The sequence below is a fragment of the Lycorma delicatula genome, chromosome 5 (genome assembly GCF_047948215.1).
Source record: "Lycorma delicatula isolate Av1 chromosome 5, ASM4794821v1, whole genome shotgun sequence".
In the NCBI taxonomy this organism is placed as follows: domain Eukaryota; kingdom Metazoa; phylum Arthropoda; class Insecta; order Hemiptera; family Fulgoridae; genus Lycorma; species Lycorma delicatula.
Genome location: NC_134459.1, coordinates 8801192 through 8823776, shown reverse-complemented (window position 1 = coordinate 8823776; position 22585 = coordinate 8801192). Strand labels below are relative to the sequence as shown.

General features: G+C 30.5%; 1 long non-coding RNA gene across 1 annotated transcript in view; it reads right to left on the bottom strand.

The window, feature by feature from the left end:
* The window catches only part of LOC142325821 (uncharacterized), a 391843-nt gene that overhangs the window by 172393 nt on the left and 196865 nt on the right, over positions 1-22585 (bottom strand). Inside the window, exon 3 of the long non-coding RNA XR_012756593.1 lies at positions 13303-13398. This is a non-coding gene — a long non-coding RNA (uncharacterized LOC142325821). The remainder of the gene's footprint in view (positions 1-13302; positions 13399-22585) is intronic.

Sequence of the window (22585 nt, the reverse complement as noted above, 5' to 3'; positions counted from 1 at the left end):
CCTGCCCGATCAGCTGACTTAAACCCTCTTGACTTCTACCTGTCACATTTGAACATCTTCAAACATCGTCAATTTGAAACATATTGTTTATTCAACTAAACATTGATCATCATCAACAAAAGATGCAAAATGAATTTCAAGAAATTACGAATACTCCCGGAATTTTTGAACAATTAAAACAATCTCTCAGAAAAAGACTCTATACTTGTGTAATTTCTAACGGTGGACACTTTGAACATCTGATAACTTTTAACAATTGTTAAGTGTTTAAGTACACCTAATGTTCTACAATAATTAACGCAAGATTATCACAGGTAGTTACTTCAGTTTTTTTTATTATTAGGTCTATTATTGTGAAAAAATTATTACTTAATTTGATACTAATTTACATTACTAGAATTAACTATATATAAAAACAATTAATATTTCATCAAGTTGAACGTAAAGTGGAGGACATGAAAACAGACACAAAATGACAACAACAATTTTCTGCCATTACTCTGTAATTTCCTAACCGATTTTCAAAAATAAAATGTCATTTTGTTCACCATAAAAGGCTTCATATTTTAGCACGAACATAAATTTTGATAAAAATAATATTTACGGAAGTATAAAGAATTGAAAAAAAAATAATGGCCGCCATTTTGTGTTACCAAGTCGCTTACCAATTATTAACGTGAATCGTCAATTCGATCTTGAGATATAAATTTCTATATAAAAATAACAAAATGGCTGACAGGATAGAATGAAGGATAAATCGCCATTCTTACTAAGGATACTTTTTTTAATTTTACAAAAAAAAATTTTTTTTTAAGTAAAATACGAAAAAGTACAGCCATCCCACCATTTTAGAAACACTCTGTATATACGCCAGAAGATCCTCGCCCACTGGACCCCCGCAGAGCTTGTTTTATTTGCTATTCCGCAGGGCTCGCTTCACTTGCTATTCCCATCTAGCCAGGAGATTCCCCTTTTGGTTCCTCGCAAAGATCGCTTCGCTCATCGTTTCCGCCTAGTCAGGACTTGCGCAGTGTTCATTATCCTCAAAATTGTGAGAATAATAGTAATAATTAACATTTAAGGTATTCAAGATTTATAGAAAACCGAAAAGGACACTTAATTACAAAAGACAGATTAGTAGTAAATACGGTAATTAAAGTGCACACACCTTTGACGAGGAAAATTTAACAAGTTATTTCTGTTGCCACGGAGACAAAATTTAATTTAATTACTTCCTTGTAAGAAGTAAAGGAAGTATTGTGATGGCGAAAAATTTCGGTTTTTTTTCAACAGAAATATCCATTTTGACCATCCCTGAATTCATTTTGACTAGTTTCGGGATGACGTACGTACGGACGGACGTATATATGTACGTATCTCGCATAACTCAAAAACGATTAGCCGTAGGATGTTGAAATTTTGGATTTAGGACTGTTGTAACATCTAGTTGTTCACCTCCCTTTTTGATTGCGATCGACTGAACTAAAAGTGTGTAAAAAAGCCCTTTCATAAGTGCAGTAATAAGCCCTCATTGAGAGCTTTTCAACGATATATCAAAGAGGTAGTTATTTTCATCGGTTCCAAAGTTATAGCCAAATAAAGTTTTAATTAATGAATTATTTGGATCTTACAAGGGTACATCGGTTCACATCCGACTTCATTTACATATATATTTTTTTAATCTTAATATATTTATTTATTAATAATTATTAACCTTTGATTGTAAATAAATCTTTAACAATAATAATTCAATAATAACAATTAAAAAATCAGAAGTTATTAGTGAAATAACATTTTATATAGTTTTAATTTTAATTCAAACATTTTTACAATAATTAATATAATGTTGATAATTAATTATTAAAAAATTAATATAATTAAATTTTAAAAAAAAGTGTAAAAAATAAATATATGAAGTCGAATTCGAACCGATGTATGCATGGTTACGGATCCGACACGTTCTCACTTACACCATATTATTTGAGCGACGTAGAACAGAATTAATAGATAAAGTATATATATATATATATATATATATATATATATATATATATATATATATATATATATATATATATATATATAAATGCTGTAAGGGCTGTTAGATCAGAAACTAACAGTTTACTTTTGAATTAAAAAGACATTTCTTGCCTTTGAATTATTCCAACCGCAAGACTTTAATTCGTCTGCCAATATAGAATGAAATAAGATAAAAAAACCATTCTTGTCGACTGATCGGTCATATTTACGTTTCCATAACAAACAAAGAAAACCGGGTTACTTTTATGCCAAGTTTTCTGTTTGGCTATACCATGTCGATTTAATATATTCATAAATCTGTAAAATACAGATTAGAAATTAACTACTATCTATCTAAGAATAAAATTTAATATTTTATATCTCGCTTCCGTTTAGAAGAATGTCGTTACTTAAATAACACATCCAGCCGGCCTCCACGGTAGCGTCTCGGCCTTTCATCCGGAGGTCCCAGGTTCGAATCCCTCGGTCAGGCATGGCATGTTCACACACGCTAAAAATCATTCATATCATCCTCTGAAGTAATATCTAACGGTGGACTCGGAGATTGAAAAAAAAAAACACATCCAAGCATTTTGTAGCGAACGGGTAAACTCCACGGATAACAAGTTTCAATCGGATAAAATGACGATTTAAGTTGTGTCGTGTACTTAAACTATGTATTTAGATAATAAATTGTATTCTACTTCTTAATTAATGCGCACGCTTGTATTTGAATATATGTTTTTTAATATTAAAACGAAATTGATTTTTGGTAAAAAATGGATTAGAATTTTTTTTTTTGAATTTATATTGAATCGATCCGAAGATATTAATAAAAAAGAATAAATGAAAATTATTATGTAAAATCTGACAGCTTTAATTAACTAAAATTGTTTATTTTGTCAATTTTCTGATAATTTCATGTAAAATTCTAACTTTTTATAGATAATTTAATAAAAATAGTTTACCGGCTTTGTTTTTAATATGGATTTTATAAAAACTATTTCTACTTCATAGATGTACAAAAAAAGTCCAAGAAAAAACTTTTTATAAATAATTTTTTTTTTCAAATTAGTATCTACCTCTAAAAAGTACTATAAAATACAGCTTTAAAATATACCAAAAATTTACATACGAAAATAATATTATTAAGTGAAAAAGATACTAAAATTCAAAAAATCAATAGGACACAGATGTCAAGCTGGGAAAAACTTTACCAAACTTTTTGATAGTAACGAGTTATATGTAATGCCTTATGTCAGTTTGGATGAACTTTAAAAGTAATATTACGGATACCCATTTGTTGAAGAGAGTGGCCGTTAAAAGTGGGAAGTAGCATTACTAGTTATTGCAATACTCGAATTATTTATTAAAATGTTAAAGAATAAGTTTATATTTATTATTCATGAAAAATGTTTATATTTGGTTACTTAACTTATAACGATAGAAAATTTATTAAATTATTAAGCATACAGCAAAATATACAAACATTTATAAATTTTCCTGTAAAGATTTAAAATATTAATTCCCGAGTTATTAATTCTATTTGTCATAAGTATCGATCAATTTATTTTTAAATGACCCTTTCCGAAGTCTACATAAATATTGTTTGTTCACAGAAGGCGAATGAGTAATGAAAGCAATAAAAACTGAAAATTAAAACGACACCTTCCATATATCAATCGATTAACAAAACATTTTAATTTTGTTTGCCTTAAAATCTGATATCCCTGTAATTTATAAATAAATATATATATATATATATACATATATATATATATATATATATATATATATATATATATATATATATATATATATCGTATAAATCATGTATTACACGTTTTTATTTGATTATGTAGTTGATTTTATGTTTACTTCCTTGTACGAGTAAAGGAAGTATTTAATCGCGAAAAATTTCGGTTTCCAAATTTCAATATCCATTTTCACCATCCCTGAATCCATTTTGACTAGTTTCGGCGTGACGTCTCTACGACCTACATCTCGCATAACTAAAAAACGATTAGCATAGAATGTTAACATTTTTGATTTAGGACTATTGTAACATCTAGTTGTCCACCTCTCCTTTTGATTGCAATCGAGTGGGCCGAAAATGGGTATACAGTCAGACCTCTTAAATAAATTTGGATATTGGATTTTTTTCTTAACTGCAGTAATAAGCGTTCGTTAAGAGGTTTTCAACGATATAAGTGGTATTTTTTTGTCGGTTCCAAAGTTATAGCAAAATAAAATTTTAATTAATGAAATTTTTAGCTCTTACAAGGGGAAGGCACGTCGGTTCGAATCCGACTTCATATACAATTATTTTTTTTTTTAACTTTTTTTATAATTTAAGTACATCGAGTTATTAATAATTATTAACCTCCGATTGTAAAAAAAAGTTAACAATAAATAATAATTCCATAATAACAATACAAAAAAATATGAAAAAATCATAAGTTATGAATTAAATAATATTTTATGTACTTTTCATTTTAATTGTAAAATTTTTACAATTGGAGGTTAATAATACTAATAAATCAATATATTTAAATTAAAAAAAACTTTATAAAAATATATATATGTATATGAAGTCGGATTCGAACCGATGTGTGCGTGGTTATAGATCCGACATATTTCTCACTTATACCACGTATTTACTTGAGAACCGTGAAACAAAACTAACGTATAAACATAAACCTAAATAAAATGCTAACGGGCCATTTTTCTTGAGTATAACTGAATATTGCACGTTAGTATTTTGTGATGAATACGTAAACAGTGTCCTATTTACACACACAATACGGTTCATACCGGTATCCCGAACCCCGGGAAGGTCGGGCTTGTTAGCTGCAGTAATATGGATCCAAGGTACCGTATACTGATTTAAATTTTGTGTAACTCTCCACTTTATTAAATAATTAGAGGATCGTATCTCACTTTCCAATGAAATATGTTTAAATGAAGTGCAGCAAAAAATGTATATGTAATTTAATAGACGTATAAGGAAGTTGTAAGATGTCCACACGGTATTTTTATTTAGTATTTGTGAGTAGAATGTTCCGACCGAATTAGGGTAATCCTAATGATAATACTGATATCTTACTACACAATTATATTTCGTAGTTTACACTGCTAGCTTTTCCTCCCTCTCTGATAGTAGAAATTTCAAACAAATATTGATAGTAAAAATAGATTCTTACAAGTAATTAATTAATTACGAGCACATTGATATTTTAGTAAAAATTTTGTTACGAAATATAATTTAAGAAACTTTAACTTCCTTGTACGAGTAAAGAGAGTATTGTGATCGCGAAAAATTCCGGTTTTCATATTTCGACGGAAATATCCATTTTCACCATCCCTGAATCCATTTTGACTAGTTTCGGCGTGACGTCCCTACGAATTACATCTCGCATAGCTAAAAAACGATTAGCATAGAATATTGACATTTTTGATTTAGGACTGTTGTAACATCTAATTGTGCACCTCCCTTTTTGAGTGCTATCGATTGAACCAAAAGCGCCAAAAAACCCAAAATCCAAAAACATTTGGATTTTTTACTTTTTTTTAGTTGTAGTAATAAGCCATCATGGAGAGCTATTCAACGATACGTCATAAGTGGTATTTATTTTCACTGGTTCCACAGTTAAAGCCAAATTAAATTTTAATTAATGAAATATTTGGATCTTACAAGGGGAACATCGGTTCGAATCAGATTGCATTACCTTTTTTTAAATTTTTTTTAATTTAAATTTATTGATTTCTTCATAATTAGTAACCTCTGATTGTAAAAAAGAAAGTTTTACGATTAATAATTCAATAATAATAATAATAATTATTATTATTATTATATATATATATAAATAATAATTATTATTATTATCTTGTAATTATTTGTTTTTTTTAAATACAAAAAATACTTACTAATTGGTTTTTGAAATATGTTGGAAAACCAGAAAATTTCAAAAATCTTTAATAAAATATTTTACTAGAAATTATTAAATAACATGTACATATATTACATATACTAACACTGAGGAAAATAAATACCTATTAGTCATCAAAGAAAGGGTAAACACATAGGATACCTGTAGTAGTGTTGGCACTACTAATAGTGGAGTAGAGAGAATACAAATAGAGAGAATACCGCGATAAGGCGTTGAAGGGAACAAAATGCTACTCGATTGTCCAGCAATCAATTCCCATCTTGAGTCTCAACTGAACTTTGTAAAGTTTGGCCTGTTGCGGTGTGTTTAAAAAAGTTTGTAAAAAAAATTTCACTTAAAAACAGTCTACAAAAACGTTATTTAAAAAGTAAACCTAGATGACCATTATAATTGTTAAAAAAATTACGATCAATATATGTTATAGAAAACGTATATGTAAGAAAACATAAATTATTTACGAAAATATAAGTAAAAAAAAATATATATCATCATTATTTCAGCTATTATCGATCTACTACAGGATGAAAGCCTTTTCAGCTTGTTTCCAACTGATACACTCTTGGGTGATCTGCCAATTCGGTTCCAATGTACTTGACAATGTCATCAATCCAGTGAGCCTTTGATCTTTGTTGTGGGCATTTAATATCTAGTTATACCCATTCAAGTGTTAAATTAGTCCATCTACCATTATAGTTCTGCTTGTCACATGGCCTGGCAACCGCAATTTTGATTATTTAACTTTCACGATGATCTCGTGTATTTTTGTCTGTTCTCTGATCCATTTACAGGTCTTCCTATCCCGTCTGGTAACTCAAAGAATATATTATTCCGTATTTGTACTACCCGCACTTTCTGTAATGATTAAACGAATAATATCCAAATTTCGCTTCCAAAGATAAGGACTAGCAGGATGCGATGATCGGAAACTTTCTTTTTAAGGCAAAAGGGGAGTTTTTTCTTGAAAATTATGTCTCCCGAATGCCTGCCAACCAAGCATAACTCGTCGTTCAACTTCTTTGATCATTCAAAGAAGTTGACATCCGTTGTTCAAGATATGTGCAATCGAATTCTTCTTCAGAGACAAAAAATGGTTTAGATATGCGCCATTTATTCGTTTGCCCTCTTCTTCAAATTCCAGCTTTCTAAATATCTCCTCGAGGCAGGCTGAGAAGATCATTGGTGTTATAGTTTCGACTTGTCATACACCTTTTTGTTCATTTATCTCTACTTTATGTTCTTTGATACAGATGGTAGCTTTTGCTTCTTCCTATATTGATTGTAAAATGCGCATGTAAACTATGTTTACCACTCTGGTTATGTAATGCGGTTAGTATGGTTTGTAATTTTAGCGAATCAAATATCTTCGTAGTCAATAAAAGTCATACATAAGAAAACGGTACACTCTTTATGTCTCTCTGTGGCTTTCTGAACAATCTGGATGTTATCCACTGTCCTAAAACCGCTTCTGAAGCTTGCCTGTTCATCTGGTTGCGATACGTTCATCGCTTTTAGCATTCTCTTTTATATTATACTGGTAAAAACCTTGTAGATAACTTAGAGGAAGCTTATTGAGCGATAATTCTTCATGTCTTCCTGAGTTCCTTTCTTGTGTAGAACAATCACTTCAGTAGTTTTCCATGATTAGGAATCTTTTGGTTATTGACGTACCTTCAGCATAGTTTGCCAAGTGCTGAGTGCGATGTTTCGTCATCAGCTTTCAGCATGTCGGCAGTAATATTAGTCCCATTTTTAAGTGACTTTATAACCTGTACTACTTTTTTTATTAAAACGTCTGATGCTACTTATATTACCGGGAACACTAATTTTCACTGATATTAGTCTTTGTATAAATAGGTCCTTTTTTAAAATTATTTTTATATATATATGTATTTGACAAGGTGTTCACATACCTCACCTCTCTAGCCTCACACACAGTGCTCACGGGAAGCCTATTATTATTAAACAATTTAAAAAAAAATGTATTATTATATTATTAACGTAAATTTAATTCCATTATTTTTGTAATATTAGTCATTCGATTGATTCGAATCATTGAGTTCAAATCCAGCTCACACAGTAATGAGACTCACAGTTCACATTTCATTAATTCAATTCATTAAAGTTTGTGCTTCACCTAAAAATCTTCACTACCATTTACATATGTAAATTCTTATTTCAAAATTTTTCGAAATGAAATATATCTAAAAACCATGCCAAGAAATATAGGTAGAAATTTGGTTGCGATTGATCGAGTAGTTTCTCTGTTTATAGTGAACAAACGAAAACCCTCTTCCTGTTTATATAAAATAGTAAAGATTAAACGTAATTCTGAAAGATAATTATTATCAGATCGTTATTTTAAATATTAATAAAAGTTAGATTATTTTTTAACGCTATGATGATGAATTTTTTTCTATTTTTCTGGAATAAAAAATGTTTCATTAATTAAACACATAAAGATATTTAATCACTTACCCTAAAATTTATTACCTATATGCCAATTCTATCTTATTTACTCGAAGTTAAAAAACTAATATTAATTTGTAGATTTAAGATTATTTACCTACCGGGTGAGAGAATTGGTGAACTCATTATCGCATATCAGCTGATTTCGAATTCGAGAGTTCTAAGGTTCAAATCCTAGTAAAAACAGTTACTTGTATACAGATTTGAATACTAGATACCAGTGTTCTTTTGCGGTTGGGTTTCAATTAACTACACATCCCAGGAACGGTTGACCTGAGACTGTACAAGACTAAACTTCACTTACATTCATATATTTCATCCCCTGAAAGATGAAACGGAACGGAACGGTGGTTCTGGAGGCTAAACAGAAAAAGACAGAGATCTGAGGTTATTTAAATTCAATTTTTGAAATTTTATATTTAAAAAAAAATGTAGTTTTTCTCAAATCACGTAAATTGATGTTTATAACTTTCTATCGGTAAAATAAAAATGAATCATATAAATGCAATTTTATTCTATAAATGTGAGTTATAAAACAATTAACTATCGTTAGCTTTGTTTACAAAATTTATTGAAAGTTAAATTTGGTGATTAAGATAATATTAATCGAGTTATTACAAAATATATAGTTTATAATATTGATCAGAATTCACTATCATTTATTTGTATTAGTAGGACGTTAGGACATGAATATGAAATTTGCGGTATTATATTATTTTAACGCATGAGAATATTAAACAGATTCAGTATACAATGTATCGAGCGAATTCATACACCATTCAGAAAGATTAAATATGAGCAATAGAATAATACAGTATTATACAATATGTATTATAAATCGATGAACGTTTGCCGCAGCTACCAGAGAGAACTGTCATATGAAAAGTGAAATACTGTCCATTATTAGTAAATTTGTATGCTAGTACTTTCGTTTATGATGGTTACAGGTAATTGTGATTGTATAAGTATCATATGAGAGACTATTTTCATGTTGATGGATTTAAAAATTTGTTTCAGTATTAATGTATAAATGAGCCACATAACCCACAAACTATTTTCTTTTTATTACTACACAAATTACGAAGTGTTCTTTTAGATACCGATTATCCAATAGGTGATTCTGCTTTCAAAATACCAAAAACTATTTACAAGTGTTTTCAGTTTTTTTTTTTTTTTTTTTTTTTTAATTGGACCCCTAATTTTTTTTTAAATCCAGTAAAAATATCGTTTACTGAAAGTAGAAACATCACTAAAATATTTCTTTAAACGTGATATAAATTTCCGTTGGTATTTATTTTTTTTTTGGTGACATCCATTTTCAGTCAATTTCTTTAAAAAAAAAAGGCTAAAAAATAAAAAAGATAATCAAAATTTACAAAAATCTTTGAAAAAATTTGATTAAGGAGCATATTTTTCAACAGGTTTTCATAGTTTTCCGATATCCAATTTATAATGAATGGAGCAGTAAATCAGGCAATGTTCTCAGTAGCAACACTGAATAAAGTCTACCACTAATAATTGGGGAAAATACCAGTATTGCTATCGATTAGCCCTTGTTTTACAATTCAGTTTCGATGGAATTATAGAGTGGTCCCCTCCGAGTTTTTGCTGTTAAAACGAATTCAAAAAGGAATGATAGTTTCGTTAACGCGTAACGAGTGAAGTCTCGGAGTCATTTTAATATTCCTCATAATGATTCGATGCACTTTTGCCCGGGCATTAAAAGTACGGGTTAAAAATTTCGAGGAAACGAGTTTCACAATGCAAAGAAGAACTGCAAGTATTAAAAGTGTGAATAGGCCAGAAAACTTTGCAAAGTAGAAGCTACAACACAAAAACGTCCTACATAGTCAGTATGACAGTTTTAGTATCACTAGCCATTTCTGATCCCAGTATAAGAAAGATTTATCATCAAGATTACCAATTACAAGCGAAAAGATTCAGATCTTGTATGCAATGAATGATGTCGATTAGATAAACCAATTTATTTCTATCATCGGCTATTAAACATAGTAAAGCCCTAATGGGCTTTACTGGAGATCGTCAGACCCTCTAAACTTAATAACACAACACAGTGATCAATTTGGTCTCTGTCAATGATGTAAACGAAGCAAATGCCTCGGCAGACATTTCCATCAGCGTATTTATACAACCTATTCGCCTTCGTATGGCCTCTTCTAACGACGACCAGCTACCATAACTTACAACCCGCCGTTATCAAATTAACAGATTCGCAAAAGTGTGATTCCCGATTTTCCCCTTTCTCTTCCATCGAAAATTTCACACAAAAGCTCTTCCTATATCTAACTTTTATAGATTATGTACTCAGAACATTTACTTGATTAGTCTCTAAAAACCAAAAATAATATTCTCATACCAACAAAATAAGGTTGATCGCAACAACAAAAATTTTGCCCTAAAATTCAATTTACTCAACGTTCTCTTGATTTTCTTAAAACCAAAAAGATATTCACAGATTTAATAAACCTCTAATGAAAATATATCCTATCTCTCTATTTCTGGTCCGCTTTTGGAAGCGAAATCAGTGCCTTCATCCGTCCACACCGCAGCTCCATCACAGAGTTATCCACATATACATTTTCTCATCCTAACAGAAAATATCTCAGTTAACTTGTGCTGGATGCCAAAAGTCTATCTTGGCAAAGTAAACAGCCAGGTGATCCCCTAGCCATCCTGGTTGCTATTTTATCTATACATCCATAATAGCATCAGACTCCTTTAATTATTCTCCTCAGGGCGAAGAATCTAAGGAAGCCAACTATGTTTCATTCCCTTTCAGTTTTCCAATTAACTTGCAGATAAAAATCAGAATTGATCCTGGTAAGCTCTCTAGCTAATTTGTTGCGTTCACCTACGTATCTGGGGCAGACATACCTGGGTCATATCATTAATGGTCCTACACTCCGGACACAAGCCTGAATTAATTAAACCAAATCTGGCCAATTATCTCGAAAAGCACCATGTCCAGAAATAAACTGTGTAATCTGTCGATCGAGGGAAATCCACCCAACTACCAATTACATAATGTATATGTATTCACATCAGGAATAACACCGTGCGTGCTACGGCTACCGAAAATGAAAATGGTAAAAACACCCCCTCCCCATTTTTTAATTTTTCCCAAAGTATAATGCCATCGATGCTCCATACATAGAATTTTACCCCATTTTTAGAAGAATTTACCTTGAGCCGATCCGATGATAGTAATCAAAATATACAGGCCAACACATTTACTTACGTACATTTTCCGGAAATTTCTACGTTTTTTTGACTCGGGAATCGTGAAACGTCGATATTCACAAAAAACTCGACATTGAGATTTTGGACCGATCTATATACTATTTCTTTGTAGTAATAGCTGCTGCATAGCAGCATTATAGCTGTAGCCGGGGAAACAATTTACAAATTGTATGAAGATTAAAAAGTTTAAAAGTAATCTTAAAATCTAAATATTTTTAAAATATAATTTCAACTTTTTAAGAAATAGCTTTGACCTATATTATCTTGAAAAAAAATTAATATACATTAAAATAATTATATAAAATATTAAAAATTTTAGTCTATCGCAGTAAAATAAAAACTAACTACATCTCACAAAAATACTATCCAGGAAATTCTTTTTTATTCAGTGATGAAGTGAAGTGAGTAATAGAAGGAAAAAGGGATTTAACTGGAAGTTTTGTAACTTTCAGTTGTTGTTGAATTTTATTTATTTTATTTTCGCTTAATAATTTTTTTCTATAACTAGATGTACACAGATGTTGAATGCACTAAGAAATAAAAGAGTGATGCCCTTGTTGCCAACAAAGGACAGGTTGTTTGGACCGACGCCGGTATATCTCCTTTATAAGCTATGCTCTTTATTCAGCTCTGCTTTAATAACAACAATGTGTTCCGTTGTTCGTTTCGCTTGATTGAATCCTTTAGTTTATAGTTGGCAACACTGGCAAATAAAAGTTTAACAGTAGATTCTATAGCTGTATTTATTAAATCAACAAGTGTTTTTAAATAATATATGATATTTAAACTACGAAAAAGTTGGATCTGGATTAAAATATTAACGCAAGTACAAAGTATAAGTTATGATTATATTGGATTATCTTTATTTAATAAAACTTTTTTTAAGATAAAATCTTTCAATGAACGATATGTTAAAATTTCTAATCTGTATGATTGAACGATCTAGAACCAGTTGTGCTCTTTGAAACTTTTCAAAATTAGGCCTATCATTTACATAATTTTTCAAAACTTATAATTTCCTTAAAACTGATCAAATCTTTTGATAATTTCGAAAAATCTATATTACTTACACTCGGGTTTTCTGTTCTTACCCCTCAAATGTTAAATTCTTACTATTTATAATAATATATGTGATATTATTATTATTATTCCTAACGTGTACGTTGCAATCTTTTCAAGTAGCGAACAATAAGCATCCCAGTAGTCCAATTAGATGAGGATGATATGTAAGACATGTAAATAAGAGGTGTAATCTTGTACAGACTTACGCAGACCATTCCCAAGATTTGTTGTTAATTGAACCCCGATTACCAAAATAAACCGCCATTCACTGTCCACTATTCAAATCCGTATAAAAGCAACTTACCTTTACTAGTCTTTGAACCTCAAAACTTACGACTTAAAAAATCAGCTGTTAAACAATTGACTTGCAACAAAGATTTAACCACTAGACCAGCCTGGTGGGCTAGTGTAACTTTTAACAGAATTAATGTTAACTTTGTATGGTAAATTCAGAAAAAAATAACGAAACAATTATCCCGATAATATTTATCACATTAAGGTTAAGAAGGCTAAGGGTTTTAGTATGAAAAATAAATATGCTTACCTGGACGGTCTATTCCACCCAATATCCATTCAATTATAAGCACCGTTTTGTTTTCATATTAAAAATCTTCAACTTATCCTTACCCTCAACACCTTACTGTAATACAAAAATAAAAATAATAATTAGAAATAACATAATTAAATTGAACTAATCTTTAATTCAAATCGTTGAAAAAATAGGAAAAAAAAACACACAAATTCACATACATACGTACAATAATACACAGTTATTCTATTAATAAATTACTATAACTTTTTTTTAACAATCGGTAAAAAATAACATCAAAAATAAATCTTAGACCTCAGGACGCAAAACAACTATTATCTCTTCTAAAATTTGATAAAATAGATTACGTTCTTGGTGACACTGCTCCACGTAAATTCGTAGAAGTTTCAATCTAAATGATTCCTATTGGTACGGACTCGTTGTTTCATCTTTTCACAGTAGCCCACACTCATTCGATTGCTGGATGTGAGTCGCCGTCTGGGGATAAAAAATAAGTAACGTTACTTTAAAATATGTTAATACTGTCTCTTTTTGCGATTATTTCAGTCTCATTTTATTTTATTATTTTATAACAGTAGATTACTAAAATTTTATAATACGTTGAGGCCTTTTTTATATGCTACTCTTATTTTTTATTGTATCATTATTAGTATTATTATTATTACCATAATTATCATGCGTATTTTCCCAAATATCTTTTTAGACTAACAGAGGGTGATTTGACATAATTTTGACTCACTAATTCATCATTATTAGAATATTTCATTATAATCATTTTATCCTCCTCGGGGGAAGATATTCGCCTTGTGACGATCCCGGTCGCCATACTACCACATCCGTTCTAAGCCTTGATGGGCTTTACCGGAAGTCGTTTTTAGATCCTCTAAACCTGATAACACATCACAGTCATCAGTTTCGCCTCTGTCAGGATTCCACTGATGCAGAGGGATCGGCAGACATTTCCATCAGTATATTTACACAAACTACAATTTCCTTTGATTGGTCTCTTGCAATTACGACCACCTACCATAACTTACAACTTTCAACTATCAAATTAACTGCGGAATCGTTATCCCAGCGCCTTATTGTAACACCGAAGTTTCACACAAAACTCCTACCATATCTAACTTCAATTACACTGTGCTCTCAGATCGTTAACTTGATTGAGTCTTTAAACACCAAAAATGCCGTCCTCATATCAACAAAACAAGTACTGATTACAACGAAAATTTTGTTCTAAAATTTGATTTACTCGAAAAACAAGAAATAAATTAGCAAATTCAATAAGCTTCTAATGAAAACATACCCTACCTCTCTCTGCTCTATAAAAAAGGAAAAAAATTGACATATAAGACATGGCCTGCATCACAATGACCCTACACTCCGGAAAAAATCCTGAATTAATCAAACCAAATCTGGCCAAATCTATCTCAAAAAACATCCTGTCCAGAAAGAAACTGCATAATATGCCGATTAGGGGAAATCCACCTTACAAACTGCATACGTCTAAAACGGGAAAAATTCCATGCTTGCAACTGCCATCGGACGATTCGGTCCCTCTGATCTACCATAAATGGAAACCTTGGTCGTCTATTTATTTTATGCGCCCAAAGGCAAGTCGGTCTAAATTCTGAGCAACATTACGTATTTGGCGCTCATTTGCAAGTATATAAATCAAGTTATACCAAAAATAGCAATACATTGAAACGGTGTTATTACACATGTTAAGACATCTGAAATTTAATTTATTATTCGGATTAAAAAACTCCGATGATCAGATGCCCCTGATGTTGATCTGAATCTGGCGTATTCCTCTCTGTTCTCACTATGAAAAAGCGCTTCTGCGCCTTGGATACCAGTCTAATCCTTAATTTTGTCCAAGCCAGGAGGTTCGTCTATGAATTACAAGGATTTAAACCTAGAAAGAGTTTACCTAGATTTCCACTTAGGAATGTAGCTGACCCTGAATTGACGTCACAGGAAGAGAGAGGTAAGGATCTCTCTCTTGTTGTTGATTTCACAACAAAGGTGTTAAATCTGGGGAGGCCAGGATGCTTATCAAGTCGCCTAAAAGGACGGGATCCCTCGACCGGTTATTGAAGCGAAGAAGGCAGAAAGAGGTAGAAAACCTGGGTTAATGCCAGGAAGACAGAACCCTATTTGAGCTAGTGATGACAGCGATTGGTAATCAGATCAAGGTATTAAATAAGCTAATTTCTAGCAATATAAACACCAAGCCAGAGATCAAAGTATGGAAGCTTAGTGAACAGATGCATGTAACTGTTCTAATAATTCAAATGTCTCTGCTTTCAATATTTATATTCTCTTGCGCTTTTATAAGATTACCATATCTACCTTTATCGTATGCCTTTCGTAATCAATAAAACACACCAAGACAGCTCTTCGTTGAGCCAGATCATTTCTGAAGTTGTATATTCAAGGCAAAGAGTTCATCACTTGTTTCCAGACCGTTTCTAAAACCGATGATTATAATCATTATATAATTTATTTATAAATGTTTGTTTTTAACAATTAATGCTTCAATAACCGGTCGAGGGATCCCGTCCTTTTAGGCGACTTGATAAGCATCCTGGCCTCCCCAGATTTAACACCTTTGTTGTGAAATCAACAACAAGAGAGAGATCCTTACCTCTCTCTTCCTGTGACGTCAATTCAGGGTCAGCTACATTCCTAAGTGGAAATCTAGGTAAACTCTTTCTAGGTTTAAATCCTTGTAATTCATAGACGAACCTCCTGGCTTGGACAAAATTAAGGATTAGACTGGTATCCAAGGCGCAGAAGCGCTTTTTCATAGTGAGAACAGAGAGGAATACGCCAGATTCAGATCAACATCAGGGGCATCTGATCATCGGAGTTTTTTAATCCGAATAATAAATTAAATTTCAGATGTCTTAACATGTGTAATAACACCGTTTCAATGTATTGCTATTTTTGGTATAACTTGATTTATATACTTGCAAATGAGCGCCAAATACGTAATGTTGCTCAGAATTTAGACCGACTTGCCTTTGGGCGCATAAAATAAATAGACGACCAAGGTTTCCATTTATGGTAGATCAGAGGGACCGAATCGTCCGATGGCAGTTGCAAGCATGGAATTTTTCCCGTTTTAGACGTATGCAGTTTGTAAGGTGGATTTCCCCTAATCGGCATATTATGCAGTTTCTTTCTGGACAGGATGTTTTTTGAGATAGATTTGGCCAGATTTGGTTTGATTAATTCAGGATTTTTTCCGGAGTGTAGGGTCATTGTGATGCAGGCCATGTCTTATATGTCAATTTTTTTCCTTTTTTATAGAGCAGAGAGAGGTAGGGTATGTTTTCATTAGAAGCTTATTGAATTTGCTAATTTATTTCTTGTTTTTCGAGTAAATCAAATTTTAGAACAAAATTTTCGTTGTAATCAGTACTTGTTTTGTTGATATGAGGACGGCATTTTTGGTGTTTAAAGACTCAATCAAGTTAACGATCTGAGAGCACAGTGTAATTGAAGTTAGATATGGTAGGAGTTTTGTGTGAAACTTCGGTGTTACAATAAGGCGCTGGGATAACGATTCCGCAGTTAATTTGATAGTTGAAAGTTGTAAGTTATGGTAGGTGGTCGTAATTGCAAGAGACCAATCAAAGGAAATTGTAGTTTGTGTAAATATACTGATGGAAATGTCTGCCGATCCCTCTGCATCAGTGGAATCCTGACAGAGGCGAAACTGATGACTGTGATGTGTTATCAGGTTTAGAGGATCTAAAAACGACTTCCGGTAAAGCCCATCAAGGCTTAGAACGGATGTGGTAGTATGGCGACCGGGATCGTCACAAGGCGAATATCTTCCCCCGAGGAGGATAAAATGATTATAATGAAATATTCTAATAATGATGAATTAGTGAGTCAAAATTATGTCAAATCACCCTCTGTTAGTCTAAAAAGATATTTGGGAAAATACGCATGATAATTATGGTAATAATAATAATACTAATAATGATACAATAAAAAATAAGAGTAGCATATAAAAAAGGCCTCAACGTATTATAAAATTTTAGTAATCTACTGTTATAAAATAATAAAATAAAATGAGACTGAAATAATCGCAAAAAGAGACAGTATTAACATATTTTAAAGTAACGTTACTTATTTTTTATAATAGTATTTCGAGATCTCTTACAAAATTTACAGGAAATATAACTACTGCTCCGCATGAGTAATAAATCTGAATAATAATTAACGGGTGTCGTTTACAATATAATTCCCCACCCTTAGTCATTCTTTCGAAGTAATTCAGAAGACTGGTATTATGCGGGGATTAAAACTAAAATATTTCATTATGACGTTACTTGATCCTATAAAAGACGTCCTTAAAATTTCCTTGTGTCTTATTTCTGTCCCCGTTTAAATAAAACTCTATTTTATACTAAAATAACATGAATATGTAATAAAATTATAAATCCTATGAAATGAACCGGTTTTTTATTTTTATTAAAACAATTATCTGTAATTTTCTAGATATAATAAAGACCTTAATAAAAGTTTATATACACAGATGTGATTACGTGACTTTCTATTGGGAACTCTGTTATTCTTAATAAAGAGGAAAGTATTTTCTACATTTTTTTTAAATTTATAGTATTAAGAGAATTCAGCCGAACCGTAAAATGTTATATAAATTTTGGTCAAACAAACATAATCAGATCGATTAACGTTCTCGTCATCTAATAAATTCCTCCATTAAAATTTCGTTGTCACTTTGTTCAAAATAAAACGCTTAATATTTTAGCAAATAACATAGATTTTGATAAAACTCATTTTTATGGAAATATAAAGATTGAAAAATAAACACGGTCGCCATTTTGTAATTTTTGAAGGTATTTAAGGTTTGATTTTTTGCTAATTTTAAAACTTTATCGCAAAGACGCTTACCAAATATTAACGTGATTCTTCTATCCGAAATTGAAATATACATTTTTGTATAAAAATAACAAAATGGCGGGCAGTTGGAGAACGATGGAGAAATTGCCATTTATCCTAAGGATATTTTTTGTTTAGTTTTACAAATAGATTCCAAAAAAGTATAGCCGGCTCACCATTTTATAAACACTCTGTATATACACGAAAAAAATTAATAAACTGTTTCTCAACTTTAATTTTTACAAAACATGATACGTGAAATTACGTTCAAAATCACAATACCACGACTGGCCCGACCAAATATTGTTTTGAAGTCAAACAAAAGATTAAAAGATAAGAGAAAGTTTCCAAATAAAATGAAGTAAAAAATTCGTGAACAGGACTTTCTAAATAAGGAATAATAAGATTAAAAGTAAATATTTGAAATAGTATTCTCCTCTTCCTGTATAAATACTACATTTGCACATAATACTAAAAATTGTCTTTGTAATATGAAATATAATAGATAATGTTAATTATAAGAGTTTCATTATTTTCTTTTATCAATAAAGTAAAAAAAAATGTATGAAATTATTTCACTACTTATTAATGGACTTCATAACAAAAAAAAATTAATTAAATTTTTTTTTTTAAATTACTCAATATTTAACCCTACATAAGTTTTTACAAATTCGGATAATTCAGTTAAACAAGTAAAACACCAAAACGTTATCAACTATGAACGGGTCGTTTATAAAATTAGCAAAAAAAAAAAAATCCAAAAATCGTGTTTTACTAATTTAGATGACAAATATAAAACAAAACTATTTCAAATAGTGAAGAAATGTTATTTAATAAAACGGTAAAAAATTAATGGCTATGAAAAATCTCACCGACCAATAATATTTTAATATTATAACCATTCATAGGTAAGAAATAAAGAAATACAACCAATCTGTGTTGAAAATCACCGGAATGATATCTCGCACTATATTGCTTTCCAGTATATGTTCATTTCACAACCAAGTTTTATACAAAAAAGATGTAGTACAATAAATTAGAAGAAAATCTTCTCAGTATCGGTGAATAAGTTAAATTCAAATTCACCATCACGTGATTAGCGATGCTTAATTTTTTATCTTAACCTATATAAAATAACATAAAAATACTTGTAAAAAATCGTTTTAAAGAAATTGAAAATGAGATCAGTAACAGGAAAAATAATGAACCGGAAATAACCTATTTTCATAACGCGGACGAAATTTAAGGTTACGGTAACTAACCGTGTTCCGACCGGAAACAAGAATCTTAAAGTTAGAATTACAAAATATATTTTATCTTTTTAATAGCGACAAATCTTGATGTATTCATTTGTTTTTCTTTATGAAAGAGCGGTAATCAACAGCTACGATCAACAGCCCGGTGAAGATTGGTAGCGTATGAAGAGAAACCGGTGCCTGACCGGGATGTGAACCCGGGATTGCGCATGAAATGTCGAGATGCTATTAATTTTTCTAAAATAAATGTAGTGAATTGTGTTGTATGTTGATAATGTCTACAAGTCTTTTTTTTTTAGAAATTTTGTCCAAAAACGTGTAAAATTATTATAGTACATGAAATTTCTCCAACTTCTTGAATTTAAATTATTTATATATTAAAAAAAAATTGCATATACAACCATATAGTCATGTAATTTAACGTATGAAAATAATAACTTATATTTTTTAAATCTACCGTGTAATATTTGAATAAATACAATATAATTTATGAAAGTTACAAATGTATTAATCGGTCAGTCGATAAGATTCAATTTTCTTCTTAAATATATTATTACGATGCATTATTACAATCATAATGAAAAATATTATTATTAAGGAAAACAGAATACACAACTACGCAAAAAGAACATTGTTCTAAGTTATTTTAAAGAAATTAATTATTGTTCGATGAAAACAAACCTTTAAGGTATACCTCATTAAAACCTAGAGACGAAGTGTTCAACAATCTTGCCGCACATTTGCAAAAGGGAAAATATAGAAAACGAACGGCTTTGTAAAAATTTAATTTATAGATCGTTTGAGTAACGTAAAATGAGATAAAAGAACTTCAGAGAAGTTAGAAATCGTCTCAAGCGGGTACCTCAGTTTCAACCATTTTTTAGTAAATTTTTTTAGGCTTAAATTTTCCAGTAAACGGAATGTTCGTGTAAAGCTGATATGACGAAGTGAAGTTAAAAACAATTTGTCAACTTTTGTAATTTTTATTAAAGAAGATGGGAAATTTATAAATAAATTTATATACGTAGAAAATAAAATTCACTCGACTACCTGTTGCAGAAAATTTTACCTTAACCGATATAAAAGAAAATGACGATATATCAACAAAAAAATATTGGAAACAAAGATAACCTATAAGAAACTTGAAACGAAAAATAAAAATTTAAGTAGCTATTTTTTATAACTTAAAAGTACCGCAACATGTCATGTTGTAATCCTAATCAAAAGAAAATATATTTTCTCCTTTGTAAATAGTGATAAATCTGCATGTAAATATATAAATTCTCTGTATGAAATCAAATAAATGGCATTATTTTTTAACGTTTTTCAATAATTTACATGAAAAAGAACACGTATTTCCGTCTTTGTATGCTTGATGCAATTTCCACGAATGTAAAAGAAAAATACAAGTAAAAAATACATAAAGTATATTTTAAAAAGGTAGAATTTAATGAATTAGACGATACAATATTTTATCTAACCGAGATGCAAAATATGGCAAAATTATTATTTATGGTCTCAAATTTTATGCAAGGAAGATGATTATTACCTTTATCGCATAAAAATGTACAAACTAAACGATCATTAGTAACAAATTTATAGCTAGAAATAATTTTAAAAAATCTCGAGAAAAATTATTTCAGTAATCAAGGTAAAAATGTTCAACAATTTCTTGTAGGTGTACGCCATTTAGCCTCGATAATTACAAGTGCAGAATGTTCTGCTAAATAAATTTTCAGAAGCGAAGGTATGCTTTAGAAAATGTTTGCTATGAAATGTTTCAACTGACAAAAGTATTTAAAGTAATAGATTAATAAAGTAATTCTTATGTATGACGTTGTAAGTGATTAACGTAATTAGTTAACCGGTGTAAAAAATTATCCGAGTAGACATTATATTAAATTTTATTTTGAGTTACATTTGCCGGTAAATGTAAACAAGGTACAAATAGTGTAATAAATTAAATATGTAAACGCTTTAATTTTTGACAAAAGCACATTAAATCTTGGTAAATTGATGTAAAAAAATTGTTATCGTGCGACTATCTTAACAGAACCGGTTTAGAATAATCTCAAAATTCTGGTAGAATTGATAAACGGATGAAAAATGTAACCCGTTAAAATATTTAAGATCGAATTAAAAAAATGTATTTTCGTTTATTGCCGACAAAAAATCTACTTGTAAATATAACTTGTGTTTAAAATTAACAGAACTTATAAAAACATTTATTAAAAAAGTTAGCGTATTAATACGAGAAAAACACTTATTAATAATAAAGTGATAAGGATACTTATTAATAAGGATAAAATTATGCGGAAAGCTTGCCAAGATAAAGGCCTGAAGCAAGTCAAATTGGGAAAAGCGAGGGAGAATCTCAACATTGATTGTCTGACCTTTGCAGTAGATCTCGCCCTCTTGACAGAAGATATAAAAACGGCAGAACAAAAACTAAATAAACTAAACTTGGCCGTTCCTACATGGAACGGCAAAAAAGGCAGGCTTACAAATTTTCATAGAAAAAGCAGAGTATATGACGAATATTAAGAACACGTCAAAACTGTTACAAATAGAACTCGCAAGATTTAAGAAGACGAACAAATCTAGGCGCTTGAGTGAAGTAATCCGATCAAATGGAATGCACAAGTAAGCAAACATCATCAGGATCAATAGGATTTTAAAATCCTACAGCCTATCGAAGGACATGTACAATAAGAAACGGATCTCACGGATGAGCAACATACAGGCAACATACAGCGGTAATCCGACCAGGAATTTTATAAGCGGTAGAATGCTTAGTTGTGAACCGAGTGTAACTATATTAATTAGAACTTGCTGAAAGACGGATACTAAGTAAAATAATAATGACCGAAAAAAAAAAGCTAACGATGGTTGGAAGTTAAGAAAGAATGAAGAACTTAACAGAAAGTTAGAGAGAATTAAGGAAGTCTTATGTAAGGCATTCTACGACATTTGATAAGAATGGATTCAAACAGGCTTTCGAAGAGAATCTTTGATATAAGTGGTTAAATGGTTCAAGCAAGTAAAGGAGGACCTACTGGTAGCAAATATAAAGTGTAAAGGACTTAAAAGACCTTTGCTTA